Here is a 13,879-nt window from a genome sequence, read left to right as displayed (position 1 = left end):
TAAGTAACTTAATACTTCAAGTGTGATTTCTAAATTATTTAATAAACTGATTATGTTTTGATATATGTTTTGCATTCAGTAAAATGGGTCAGACATGTTAAATTTTTTTTGAAAATTATATTATATGCTCTGAATTCCGTGAAACATGCCTGTACAGTTTATGAAATCTATTTTTATATTTATGCATTCTCAGCATGGCTATGATCTGTTCTGTTCTATTCTGGCCCCGCCAATGGGGATTATACGTTGGACCTGTCGACTTGTAATCTGTGAGGAACCGGTTTCGACACCGCGCCACCGGTGATTAGAATAGTGGTTTCTGGACACCGTTTCCACCGGTGACTAACAATAGTGGTTTCTGGCACTCTGTGCAACCCATGCCACTGGGTTACGTGGCCGTAGCCTATTATGTTGAGATTCTGGTATAAGAGTTTTTGGAAAAATGATAATAAGTTTTGAAAACAACAAAACGATGTTATTTATGATTTATTCCAGACATTATCCTGTATCTGATATGCTCTGACCCCACTCTGGGGTATTTTGTTGCTTACTGGGCTAGTGTAGCTCATTATTCTGTTTTCTTCATTTTTCAGATCCAGAGGCTTGATCGCACGGGATTGGGGAGTGCGTTAGATTTTCCGACAATTCCTTCAGTTATTAGTCCTTTAGTTAGATTGATGAAAGTATTTGACTTACGTAAGCATTTGTTATTTGAAATTTTGTAAAACCGCTTTTGAACAATTTAAATAATTATGTCATCTTTGAATAGCTGTATCTGCTTTGATATGATCTGCTGCCTTGCGCGCCCGTGCGGCCCGCCGTGCGGGCGTGCGGCGTCTGCCGCGCCTCGGGCTCGGGGCGTGACACATGAGACCTTCGTGACCTAGTGTACTCTCTGAATGGCAGTGAAAAATTGGAATTGGCAGAAATATTAGCCACTTTGCCCAAGAATCCACATAGATATATAGGTCTTAACTCTTTTTCGTGTAAGTGCTAGTAGTATTGCTATATTAGCAGGGTGAAGCGCCCTTATGTTGATGTAATCTCGTCATCAAGAAACATTCACGTAATTGCATTCCTCCACTTTTCATTTGTTTAGTCAAGTTTTACAGTTCTCCATAGTTTAAAATTGTCTATTAAAAAACTAATACACCTCCAAAATTCATTATTTTCTTTCATTGTTAATGCCTGTTATAAGAACTAATTTGTATTCTAGACACATTGTATCAATGTTCTGATTTTGTAAATAAAAAATATAACAAAGTAGAAGTATAATGTGCTTTCCAAGCAGTTAACATTATGTTTTATGACAAAGTGCATTTTCTATAAACAAGCAGCACAAATGGATAACATTTGACATCTACTCGTTAAGAAAATACAGCTGATGAGCAAGAGTTAGTACAAGTGATTCTAAAATTCCATTTTTGTGGTCAAGAATTTGGTATAAAGCTCCTCTCACTATTGTGTAAATAACCTAAATTTTTTTCCATGCAGATCAGTTGGTTTAGCCCATCAGGTCAGCGTTAACTTGAAATTTAGGAGTGCTCAGATAAAAATCTGTGACCTATTGGATTCAGGTGCTTAAGATCCAGCTTTTCAGGCCTGGATCTTCAATGGATGGCTTAGGTCATTATCAAACCAACTTGAACATAACTCAATTGATAACTTCGAATTCTATGGGATTACAAATCTATTCCATCAAAGATGGTTTAACATCCCCGAATATTTGTAAGGGATGCATAAAGTCAGGTTGCTTGATCCAATCAAATTCACCTTATGGAAGAGGGGTTTCTGTCCACCTGGAACCTCGGTTTCTAGCAAACTTAATACACCACTATCTAATATTAAGTGTTTACTATTACTAATATTGTGTCTGAATGTGATTTATGATACAGATGCATAGTAGATTGAGATGGAAGGGCTAAGCAAGAGCAAAGAGAAAACCGAAAAAGGAAAGAAAGTTTTAATCAGCGAAGAGGCATAGTACCTATTGGCCCCAAATATATGGTCAATGGAAGGTGCTACTTCAGCCACTTTGTCGATCACCCTTGTCCACTCCATGTATCAGAAGCAAATGCAGGAGGTGATCGGCACTCCATTTGGCCATCTACTATGACTTCTATATATCAAGCAGAGCAGACCAATCTTGAATGCTTTGCTCTCATACTGGGATGATGAAGAGGAGAGTTTTTGATTTGGCAAGGTGCTGGTTCCTTTTGTTGGGACCAATTTTTTCCTCATCCTAGATTTGAGGGGCATGGGTGATGAGGTCGAATTGCAGAGGGAGGGGAAGGTTTAGTCCAACCTCATCACCCAATATTTTGATGGTCACCACAAAAAGGCTACCAGGAATTTGGTAAAGAAAAAACTAATAGATCTTGTGGGAAAGTGTAGGCGGCAAGATGTAAAGGATTTCACAAAGTTGTGGGTTCTATATGTTTTTGTAACTATCCCCTTTTCAACTTTGCAATACTATATTTCTAAGGCATTCTGTGCATATCTTGATGATTTGGACCACTTAGGATCATATGGTTGCTTTTTGCTATTTTTGCATTCCTTCGCCAGCACATACCAAGTGTAACAAAGAGTGTTAAGAGAAGGAACCTGACCAACAAGGGCTCTGCTAAGTATATATGGATGGTTGCACGGTTGCTTAGGTGGTCAGTGTCTTTATGTTTATTTGTAATTTAATTGTTGACAGACATATTCACTTCAAATGTAATGGTTACATTGGTTTTTGGCAGACATGGTCACTAGAGCATGCCAACAGCACTCTAGGAATCCACCAGCTCCCATTCATGTATCCATAGCTTCTATGTTGGAGGAACACCCCATTCCCTTACAAGGTTGAGGCGATCACTAAAGTTATAAAGAAATTAAATAGATTCAAGGTATAGTTAGGTTTTTGTTGTATCTATCATCACAATTATGTCAAGCCAATATCTAACATAATTTTTTTGTCCATATCAAGGGATTGAGAAGCTGGAGCTTCGGAAGGAGGAGTTGTACCTCCTGTAACAAGGAAGGCAATTCCATATAATGAACAAAATAGGCCCAATTTAAGTTAGAACTCCTCCACAAGAGGTGAGCGCGCATTGTAAGATATCAAGAAAATAAAAGAAACATCTCCATATCAGACCATACAGGGAGATATTCAAGTGTGCCAATAGACTAATGCCCGAGAGGGTCAATCTTAGGTAGGACAATTGCACTGTGGAAACTAGTCCAATTTAAGCCAAAGCTCTGCTATAGAGGACAAGCATGCATCCAAAACAAACTACAACGCTAAGGAAACATCTTATTAGACCATACATAAAGATATTCGTGTGTGCTAGCGGACCGATGCCTAAGAGGGCCGTTCTTAGGTAGCCCAATGCACAATGGAAACCCAATCTAAGCCAAAACTCTACTATAAAGGACGAACATGCATTCTAAATAAACTACGAAGCCCAAGAAACACCTCCATATTGGACCATATGAAGAGATATTTGAGCATACCGGCGAATCAATGCTTGAGAAGGTCGATCTTGGGTAGGGTAATACACCATGAAATCCATCAAATCTAAGCTGAAACTCCGCCACAGAGGATGAACATGCATCCTAAATAAACTATGAAGCTGAAGAAACATCTCCTCCATATCATACCATATATAGAGATATTCGAGCATGCCGATGGATCGATGCCCAAGAGGGTCAATCTTAGGTAGGGCAATGCACCATAGAAACCAATCTAATCGAAGCCCAAACTTCACCATAAAGGACGAGCACACATCCTAAATCAACTATGAAGCTGAAGAAACATCACCACATCGCACCATATGTAGAGATATTGGAGCGTGCCACTTGATATTAATTATGTACTCTAGTGTTTAACTATGTACTGTGGCAAATTAACTATGGTATGACTAATAGAAAATTAGAGATATTTTCAGCTTTTACAAGCTCATATAAATTTGTAGTTTCACACCATCTCAAAAACTTATTGTGCACTTCATGTCTAGAATCAATTTCTTACAAATAATTTCGCTCCATAATATTTATTCGATGACCTCATTACAAGTCCTTCTGTTGCGCCATACTTTCCACATTGCTCACATATAATAGGTGATGACTCCACCTACGATGGTCTTCTCTTCTTTCTTGGCTTGCTAGGATGAGTCTTCACAATAGGAGGTAGAATGTAAATCTCATCTGAGGCACTCTAGGGCTCTTCAATATCAGAAATTTGATTAATAGCTTCAGCATATACCGCTCAATACATTTTCATTTGAAAATAGTTATCAGTGAAGTAGTACAACGTTTGACCAACCTTCTCAATGCATGCACATGCATGCTTACATGGCATGTAGAAGATTCTCTATTAGCCACAAGAGTAGGTGCATTTCTAGAGATCAACCTTACATAAGTAGTTCATATCCTTTACATCCTATATCATGTTGTTTGATGTAAACATGGACAACCTCCATCTCTCTTTTACATTTCTCTACAACACTTTCCTACGATCAAGGCAAAGATGAGTTTGGATACTAGAACCTCAATTCTGTGTTCAAGCATCAAGCCTGATATGATCGACCATCTAAGGTACAGCAAGATGCCAAGCCAAAAATATTGCATTTGCCTAATGATCTAGCTTCCCATTCATGAGAAAGCTCCTTATTCCTAGGGTATCCGCAATAAATTTTCTAAATAGCATTTGAAAAATATTCAGCCTTGGAGTATATGTAGTAGCACTTAATAAATTGATTAGCCTCTTCCTCTCAGCCCTAGATTATATTCAACCTTGAACTCTTGACCGACACCATCTATGGAGCTCTTCCAAACATCTGAAGTGTTTCTTCCACTTGCATCTTCTTCAATTACTGCTCTTATTTCTTTGACAACTCGATCAAAATTACTTGAGCTGTCAAAGGAGGTAAATCAACCCAACCTACTCTCTAGACCAATTTTGCAATGCATATATGCTTAAAATTTTGGGATAGCCCACTATCCCTACAACATAAAAAGACAATTTTTCTAATATATTAGCAAACAAATTTGCACTTTTGCACTTAAAATAGATTGCATGAGTGTAACAATATAATTAGCGTACATGCAGCTACTAGATATGTACAACGGGACTAATTCAAATGCCGAATACCAAAAAAAGGCATGTATAGAATTCATACATTACCTCGTGCCAATTACCACATTAAAATCTTCACTCAAGCCTATAGAATGATTAACAACCATCTCAAATATTGCAGCATTTAAATTGACATGTATTTCATGCAAATTTCTAACATCTTTATCAAACATGAGCGCAGCAAGCATTTTGGAATTGTTTGAAATATAAATTTTTCATCTACCTTTACAGAAGATAGATGCTTCCACCTCTCCACTAATTCATTGTAAATATGATCGAGAGTTGTGTTTTGCGAGATGAAAATGAGCAGGCTTCATTACCATAAGAGCACACAACCATGAAAAACAGGCTGCTTATGTCACAACCCAGGACTTCACCCAAAATGGCTAGCCGAAAGGTTTACTTGGGTTCCGTGATCCTGTATAAGTATCCAAAATCTATCCAGTGAGTAACCAATGTGGGCCTACACATGCCCGCACGGGTCCTCACATATTTCCTCCATTTAAGCTCTGATGTCCTCGTCAAGCTAAAAGTTCAAATCCATTCAAATTTAATCATAAATACCATGATCAGCCCATAATCAACTCCAATGGACTTGTGTTGCAGTGTCCCTGACCTACATAGGTTATGGGCGAGTAGACTATATAGTTCCATTCATAGGGAGAGAATTTGGTATGATCTTTCTTGGGGATAAAATTATGGCATTGTTGGTTGTTTCCGAAGGATGGGCTAAGGTAATTAAATAATATCCAGCTTTCCTCGTCTTATTTTCTTTGTATTACTACTGTGGCTGGTACTCAACTTCTTCCTTCATTCTTGGCTAAACCAATTGACCTGACCAGGTTAGGGAGCAGGGACAACAAAAAGGTGAAGCAAGTCCTTTCTTGGCAGAACTGCTGCGTCTAGAAGAGCAAGCTAAGCTGCAAGGTTTAGGTCGTTGGAGCAAGGTCGGCATGATTTCTTCTCCTGTATGCCTATTAATGTGTTTCTCTATTGCTTTAGCTTCTGATCAAGGAAATAGGTTATAAGCATCATTTTATCTAAACTATTTCGGGCGTTCAGAGCCATCTTTTCATCTACCACAATTTGTTGTCATTTTTCTTCCCGTGGCAAAATAGATTATTGTGTAAGCATGGTTTCTATAAGAAGTACAGATTGCTAACAATTATCCATTTTCTTTGACAACTTTTCCAGGTACCTGGTGCTTCTGAGTCATCAATTAGGGATCTGCCCCCTTCAGCCATTGGGGACCCTAGTAATTTGGATGCCATGGGGCTCTTGGCTGCAAATAAAGGTAGGCCTATGCAGGGAATTGTGGAACAGGTCCGTGATGGCAGCACTGTTCGTGTTTATCTTCTCCCAGAGTTTCAGTTTGTCCAAGTTTTTGTCGCAGGAGTTCAGGTATTGCACCGCTATATGATAAACATCATCCATGTTTCTGCGAAACAGTAATTCTTTGTGTAATAATTGTCCATCTTACATAAGTTTCTTTAATGTCCTTCTATATCTAACAATGGGCACCATCCATGAGAAGAAACTTTGTGTAGTCATTGTCCATCTTACGTAAGGTTATTTGATTTCCTTATATATCTATCAATAGGCACCATCTATGGGAAGAAGGGCTGTGACAGAACCTGAGATAACTCCTGACGATGCAAATGAAGAAGTTTCAGCTGAAGCTAGAACAGCTCTAACAGCAGCTCAGAGGCTTGCTGCCTCCACAGCATCATCGACTGAAGTTGCACCGAATCCTTTTGGAAGAGAAGCAAAACACTTCACACAGATCCACGTTCTAAATAGAGATGTCAGTCAGGCTTCCTCTTTCGCTTTGAGCTCTATTGCAAATTTTGTTTTCAGTAGACTGCATAGCTTGCTTTGAATCAACAGGTCCGGATTGTTCTAGAAGGTGTAGACAAATTCAGTAATTTAATTGGTTCAGTATACTATCCTGATGGAGATACTGCAAAGGACTTGGCTCTGGAGCTTGTACAAAATGTATGTTCTTTTCTTTATTACATTTTAATATAGAAATGGTGGACCAAGAGAAAATAAGACAACTTCTGCTGTAATCTACCTTTGGTAATATTCTGCTATATCTCAAATTAAAAGAAAAGAGATTTCATTATATCCAAAAAAACAAAAAACCATATTATTTGCTGATTATAACTTCCCTCCTTATACGTTTGACACCAAAATCATGTACAACTTGAGAAGTACCTGCTGCAACTTGCAATCTTGGCTCTTGAATGAAGGGGGGCTGCTGACTAAGCACGTGGTCCCTATATTGAGTGTGGACTATTTGAGCGCAAATGGAATTACATCATGGGAATTCATCAAACGCAGTTATATGCAAATGCCATCATTCTTATTATAATGCATTTGTCATGTACCTTTGTCATGTCTGCTGATGATACAGTAAAGGTTGAGATCATTTTGAAAGTACACAATGCTTGTGCTGATATACATGTTCAGACCCTTGTGCACTTTTTCGTTTATCTTAATGATTGCGCTTAAAGTTGTTGCTTTTCATGAAAAAAGTGATGTTTCTGTTTAGTATCTTTATATACTTTTGATTTTTCACATTCCTCATTATCAATCTTCAGATACACAATGTAGTATCATTTTATTAGAAGCGCCATCCTCTGCAAGGTGCAACGGAATCTTCTTTTTATTTTTTTTCAGTAATACCATCTAAATTTGTAACCTTGAACCCTTCAGATCTCATGTTTTTGGAAGCATTAAAAATGCCAAGACTGGATACTTCAAAATGTACAAAGACGAGTTAGTTTTAGGTTTGGAAGAGTTGGGTCAATTACTTTATTTCAAGGCATAACAGATGGAACATAAAAGGGATCATATCCTTTGCCTTAAGAGGTTCCTCCTGTGAATATGTTTTGGGCATATGGCTGAAATAAGCATTGGAGATATGAAAGTTAGTTGTGAGGTGACCTATCACCTTAATAGTATAAGATTCATGAAAGCTGATAAAATCTATTTTTAGACTGTTAATGTTCTCTCTCTCCCTCTTTAAGGATCTCATATCTTCTTTGGAGAAATCATGAAAGTGTTGTTGGAAAGGCATGTGTTCATGTTTCAAATAATTTAAGGATGAGTGCAGCTTAAGAACATGAATCTTCTCATGTTGTAAAAGTGGCTTTAATTGTCGCGTTAGAGTTATCCTTCCATTGATATTTTACGCTACTAGAGGTATATCATTGATAGTTCAGAGATTGTAATGTCGATGTGTTTTAAGTTTTGGAGGTCACATATATGATCTTTGAGGGTTGCCCAATTAGTATCCATCTACTATGAAATTTGCTTCACAACAATTCATTATCCTTATGAGGTTGTCACATGAAAGATATTTGACACCCTTTTAGCAGAGATATCTTAATAATGAAAAATTTGTTGAACTTATTAACTTGCTTAAACTCCTGAAAAATTTATTCTTTCCAAAAAGTAGGAAATTTAGGCTATAATTTGGCTAGTGGTTGGAAAACTTTTGATAGCAAGATGAAATTGGTATAAAAGGTCCGGACATTATTGTAAGGTTGATGAGAGATTCTCATATCCATTTTATGGAAATGTAGGACAGTTTTTGGGCTTCTATCCCTTATCCGGTCTATTCTGCATTCTGTTTTTGATCTGTGATGGGAGGGAGAACAATCCATAAGGATCTTAGAGGAGTACATAAGACATATAGGTGGATCCAAGAAGAGTCTCAGGAAGTTTGGTTTGGAGATTTTTTGTGTGTGTGTGTGAGAGAGAGGGTTGGGGGGGGGGGGGCGGCAATGGTCCCCCTTAATCCTGTTGGTATGGATTAGAAAGGGATCCATTGATTGAATTTTTAAGAGGAAATTTCTATTTCTTGGTAGTAATTAAGATGTAAGAGGGAGGTAGGGTGGGTTTTCCTTAAGGAAAAAAGAGTGGAAAGTTGGGAGGCTAATAAATGAGCACAAAGAAAGTAACATAGGGAAAGGAAAGAAGCATGAACTGTGGGGAGGTGGAAGGATGTATTTGGTGGCTCCAAGTTTTCTCCATCTCTGTCAAGGAAAAAGTGAGAGAGACTTCTGGCATGGTTTTGGCAACAACTATAATTATGCGTACTTCTTAGTTATATTTGAATTCATTTTTTCCCCATTTTTGGGACAGTATTTTCCCTTTGAGGATTTAGATATCTCCTTTTAGTCTTTTTGGATAGAATTCCTTTTTATATAAAATTTCATGCACCTTAGAATTTCCTAATGATATGTCTAAAAATTTTATATTTTAAACAATGTTTTTCGATTCTGGGTATTCCTATTTATGCATATTACATGTTTCTTGGTGAGTATGTTTAGGTATTGCAATCCGTGTTTTTTTTCATTTATTAAGAATAATAGAAAAACTAGTTTTCATTTGACTTTTTCTCCCAACCCTTGATCTTTATTTGTTACTCTCTGAAGGATTTTTTTCCATTTTCATGGTGTCCAATAAAACATAACAGTGTTTAAAAATCTTTTAAACTAATATGGAAAGTAAAAGCAATTGAGTGATATAAACTACATTATTTAATTTGCTTTGTATACTATGTATTAAAAAAATTGTTGTTGCAGTTCCTTTTTTATGAACATTGTTTAGGATGATGTTAGGTCTGCACTTGGGGGAGCCACCTTGCTAGAGTATTGAATGTTCTCTTCCTATTCACATCCAATTCTTTATACCTGTAATTTTTTTAGCTTTTGTGAAAATCTTCTATCTCATTCAAAGATAAGGTTGCTAAAACCAAGGTTCACTATCTTGGTATTGGACTTGTACTAGTCCTAGGTTGCTACAATGTTGGTATGCTTTTTACGAGTCTCGGTCTGGCACATGCGCCGCCGTACTGAGTCTTGGTTCGGCATATACACCCTCGTATCGGGTCTCGGTTCGATCTCAATATGATATAGTATGCTCAGTATGGGGTGATATGCATTGATATAGCGAACCTTGACTAAAAATATATAGACGCATAAGCGTATACAAAATATGATAGTGCTTGTTCTGGCATCAAGAATCTCTCTTATTTATGAAGGAAAGGAGAAAAAGAGCTAAGTTTTGCCTTAGCTGTATCATTTCTTTATGAAAAAATCTATATTATGTGCATAAGTTAATGAAAAAAAGAGAAAGTTAGCTGGTAACTTTAGTATTAAGGTTTTCTAATTCTAAAAAATTGGGTGCTTGGATTTTACCTACGTAGTTTCAGTGCAAGAGATTTTATGCACTATGGTCCTCAAGGACTGTTGTGCTGGAATTGGAAGACTAGGAAGGAGGCCGGCGGATGGCGGGTGAGCCACGCAGAGGAGGCGAAGGGCCGGCGAGCCGCGCAGAGGAGGCGGAGGAGAGGCTCCACGTCTAGTTTTCTTATTTCGTTCAAAACAAGGGTCCCGGAGGGGGCCCCCTTTTAATTTTTGCAATTTTTAAGTGAAAGTCAGAAAATGTGTTGCCGACTTCATTTCATTTTTTTAAGCACTTTTTTATTTTTGCAATTTTTAAGTGAAAGTCAGCAAATCCCTTGCCGTCTTCATTTAATTTTTTTATTTAAAAAAAATAAGTGAAGTCGGCAAGGGGTTTGCTGACTTTCACTTAAAAATCGCAAAAATAAAAAGGGGCCCCTTCCGAGAATCCTGTTTCGAACGAAATAAGGGAACTGGAGGAAATAAAAAAAATTAAGTGAAGCCGACATGGGGTATGCCGACTTTCACTTAAAAATCGTAAAAATAAAAAGGGGCTCCTTAGGCCCTTTGTTTCATTCTGTTTCGAACGAAATAAGGGAACCAGAGGCGGAGCTCCTCCTTCGCCTCCTTCGTGCGGCGGCTCTCCGGCCCTCGGCCGGCCGACCTCCACCTCTCTCTCTTCCTTCCTCTCTCTCTCCCTCTCTCTCCTGCTCTCTCTCTTTTTCTCTCTTCTCCTTCTCCTCCTCCGCCGCTGGTTTATCGTTTTGGTTATCGAAACTGTCCTGGTCCGCTGCCGGTATGGCTCGATATGCCCCGAACTGCCCGGTTCTGCCGATCATGATGGTCCTTCTTATTATATCTTAAAAATGGTCTGCACTAGGAAAAAACAGATAAGCTGTGCTCCTTTATGTTTGGAAAATCATGATGATCATGTATTCTACTTATCTGTGTAGGGGTTAGCGAAATACGTGGAATGGAGTGCAAATATGATGGAAAATGAGGTGAAGCGACGGCTAAAGGCTGCTGAACTTCAAGCCAAAAAAGATCGTTTCAGAATTTGGATTAACTATGTACCACCTGCTACAAATTCGAAGGCTATCCATGACCAAAACTTCTCGGGAAAGGTAACATGCTTTCCTGACTTCTTTAAATTTTTGTTGACAGCAGCTCTCTCTCAACCAAATCTTTGATATCATTTTGCTTGTCTCCGGCTTCTCTAAGTGGTAGAGGTTGTGAAGGGGATTGCGTAATTGTTGCTGATGACTCTGTCCCATATGGCAGTCCACTGGCTGAGCGATGGGTGAATCTTTCAAGCATCGGGTCCCCTAAAATGGGAAATCCTCGTAGAGATGAAAAGCCTGCACCCTACGCTCGTGAAGATAGGGAATTCTTGCGTGCACATCTTATTGGTCGCCAAGTATGCTCTCTAATTTGTGGTTTGTAATATTAAACTTGTGGTGGTACATTTATGACATAACAACACATATGTCCTTAGGTAAAAGTATCAATGGAATATTCTAGGAAGGTAAGCTCGGCGGATGGACCCAACCCAGTAGGTGCAGCTGGCTTGGTTGATTCTAGAGTAATGGAATTCGGCTCGGTCTTCCTGGTGTTTCCTTCCAAGTCTGAGGGTGATGATACTGCTACTGCTCCACATTCTGTAAGTGGTCAACCATGTGGGATAAATGTCGCCGAGCTAGTAGTTGGACGTGGCTTTGGCACTGTCATCAGACACCGAGATTTCGAGGAACGGTCAAATTATTTTGATTCTTTGTTGGCAGCTGAGTCACGTGCTATTAATGGAAAGAAACGGCTTCATTCTTCCAAGGATCCTCCAAAAATGCACATAACAGATCTGACAACAGTGAGAAATGGATTTGTTTCTTCAAGTGTGTTGGTTGAGTTTGGTCCTTTTTTCGGGTAGTTAATCTGTAATCTAGGATTTTCTCAGGCCTTAGCAAAGAAAGCCAGAGATTTCTTGCCATTTCTACAACGCAGTAGAAAGCTCAATGCTGGTGTTGAATATGTTCTTAGTGGTCACTAATTTAAATTACAGATACCAAAAGAGACATGGAGCATTGCATTCTCGTTTTCTGGTGTTAGGTGCCCTGGTCGAGATGAGCCTTTTTCAGATGAAGTAATTGCTTTGATGAGAAGGAAGATTCTGCAAAGGGATGTGGAGGTGTGGATTTATCTGTATTTGATTTTGTGGAATTCTGTTGTTTTCTACTTTTTGAAATAAATGAACTTCTGCACAGATAGAAGTAGAGACAGTTGATAGGACTGGAACTTTCTTGGGCTTCCTGTGGGAGTCAAGGACCAACATGGCTGTGACTCTTTTGGAAGCAGGACGGGCGAAGCTCCAAACATCATTTGGTACAGACAGGATTCCAGATGCTCACCTCCTTGCACAAGCTGAGCAATCTGCAAAAAGGCAGAAATTGAAAGTAATTAATGGCTACCAAGCTATTTGTGTCATTACAGCTTTTCAAAAGTTTGTTCCTGACACTTCTTCTCTTCTTAAGATATGGGAGAACTATGTTGAAGGCCAAGAAGTAGCTAATGGTTCCATGACTGAAAGCAAACAGAAGGAAGTGCTTAAGGTACTGTGGGCGTGAAAAAGGAAAAATATTTGCTTGTTTTCACTTGCAGGTTTGGTTCATCTTCTTGTCTCTGCTTTCAGGTTTTGGTCACCGAAGTCCTAGGTGGTGGCAAATTCTATGTCCAAACAGTTGGTGATCAGATGGTGACTGCTATTCAGAACCAGCTTGCCTCACTGAATCTCCAGCAAGCTCCAGTTATTGGAACTTTCTATCCTCAAAGGGGGATATAGTCCTTGCCCAGTTCACTGTAGATAATTCTTGGAACAGAGCCATGGAAAGACAGATAGTAGTATTTGTTGGGAACCCGCCCATGCCGCAGAAAATTCAAAAAATTTTCAGATGGCAGCGGAATCGGCATAAGCGGGATCGACGTTCATCGCATGAACATCGTTCGATAACCGTTCGTAGATGGGTAAGGATTAAATACTTTTTAAAACATTAGGAAGATCAGATCTTCACCTTGTGCGGGTAGATGATCACCGCAAACTGATGATCGTGGTTTTGGATGAAGGTTCGCTTGAAGCCGTTCAAGTGCCCGGCCTCTACGGGTATCCACACGAAGCAGGAACCGATCCAAGCTTTCTATCTCCCCGGGGTGCTAGCTCCCTTGCAGAGGTAACTTTGATGGCTGATTTCCTCCCTCTTAATCAACCCTTGATTGTGCTTGGGAGGAGGAAGAAGAAGGATGAAGAGATGAAGAGGATCAAAGCCCTTGGTAGCCTTCTTCTCTTCTCATGCGTTGAAGCCAAGGAAGAAGCCCAAGAGGAGGGAGACGCCTCCTCTTCTTTTTCTTGCTGTTGGCGGCTGAAACAAAGGGGGAAAAGGGTGGCCACGGCTGGAGAGGAGAGGGCTTTCACATGCCCTAGGGCGCCTCCCTTCACCTCCTTTTAAAGGGATCTAGGGCTCCTACAAATTAGGAGCCCTTGATGCCAAATCATGAGGGCGCCGGCCCTCCTTCT

The 13,879-nt window shown here is 39.2% G+C and overlaps 1 pseudogene; it reads left to right on the top strand.

The window, feature by feature from the left end:
• Positions 1 to 5,820: 5,820 nt before the first annotated feature.
• LOC103719801 overlaps positions 5,821 to 13,879 on the top strand; it is a 30,785-nt pseudogene continuing 22,726 nt past the window's right edge.

This window comes from Phoenix dactylifera, unplaced genomic scaffold, assembly GCF_009389715.1.
Source record: "Phoenix dactylifera cultivar Barhee BC4 unplaced genomic scaffold, palm_55x_up_171113_PBpolish2nd_filt_p 000608F, whole genome shotgun sequence".
Classification (NCBI taxonomy): Eukaryota; Viridiplantae; Streptophyta; class Magnoliopsida; order Arecales; family Arecaceae; genus Phoenix; species Phoenix dactylifera.
The sequence above is the reverse complement of the archived record's forward strand: the minus strand, read 5'-3'. Positions and strand labels throughout refer to the sequence as shown.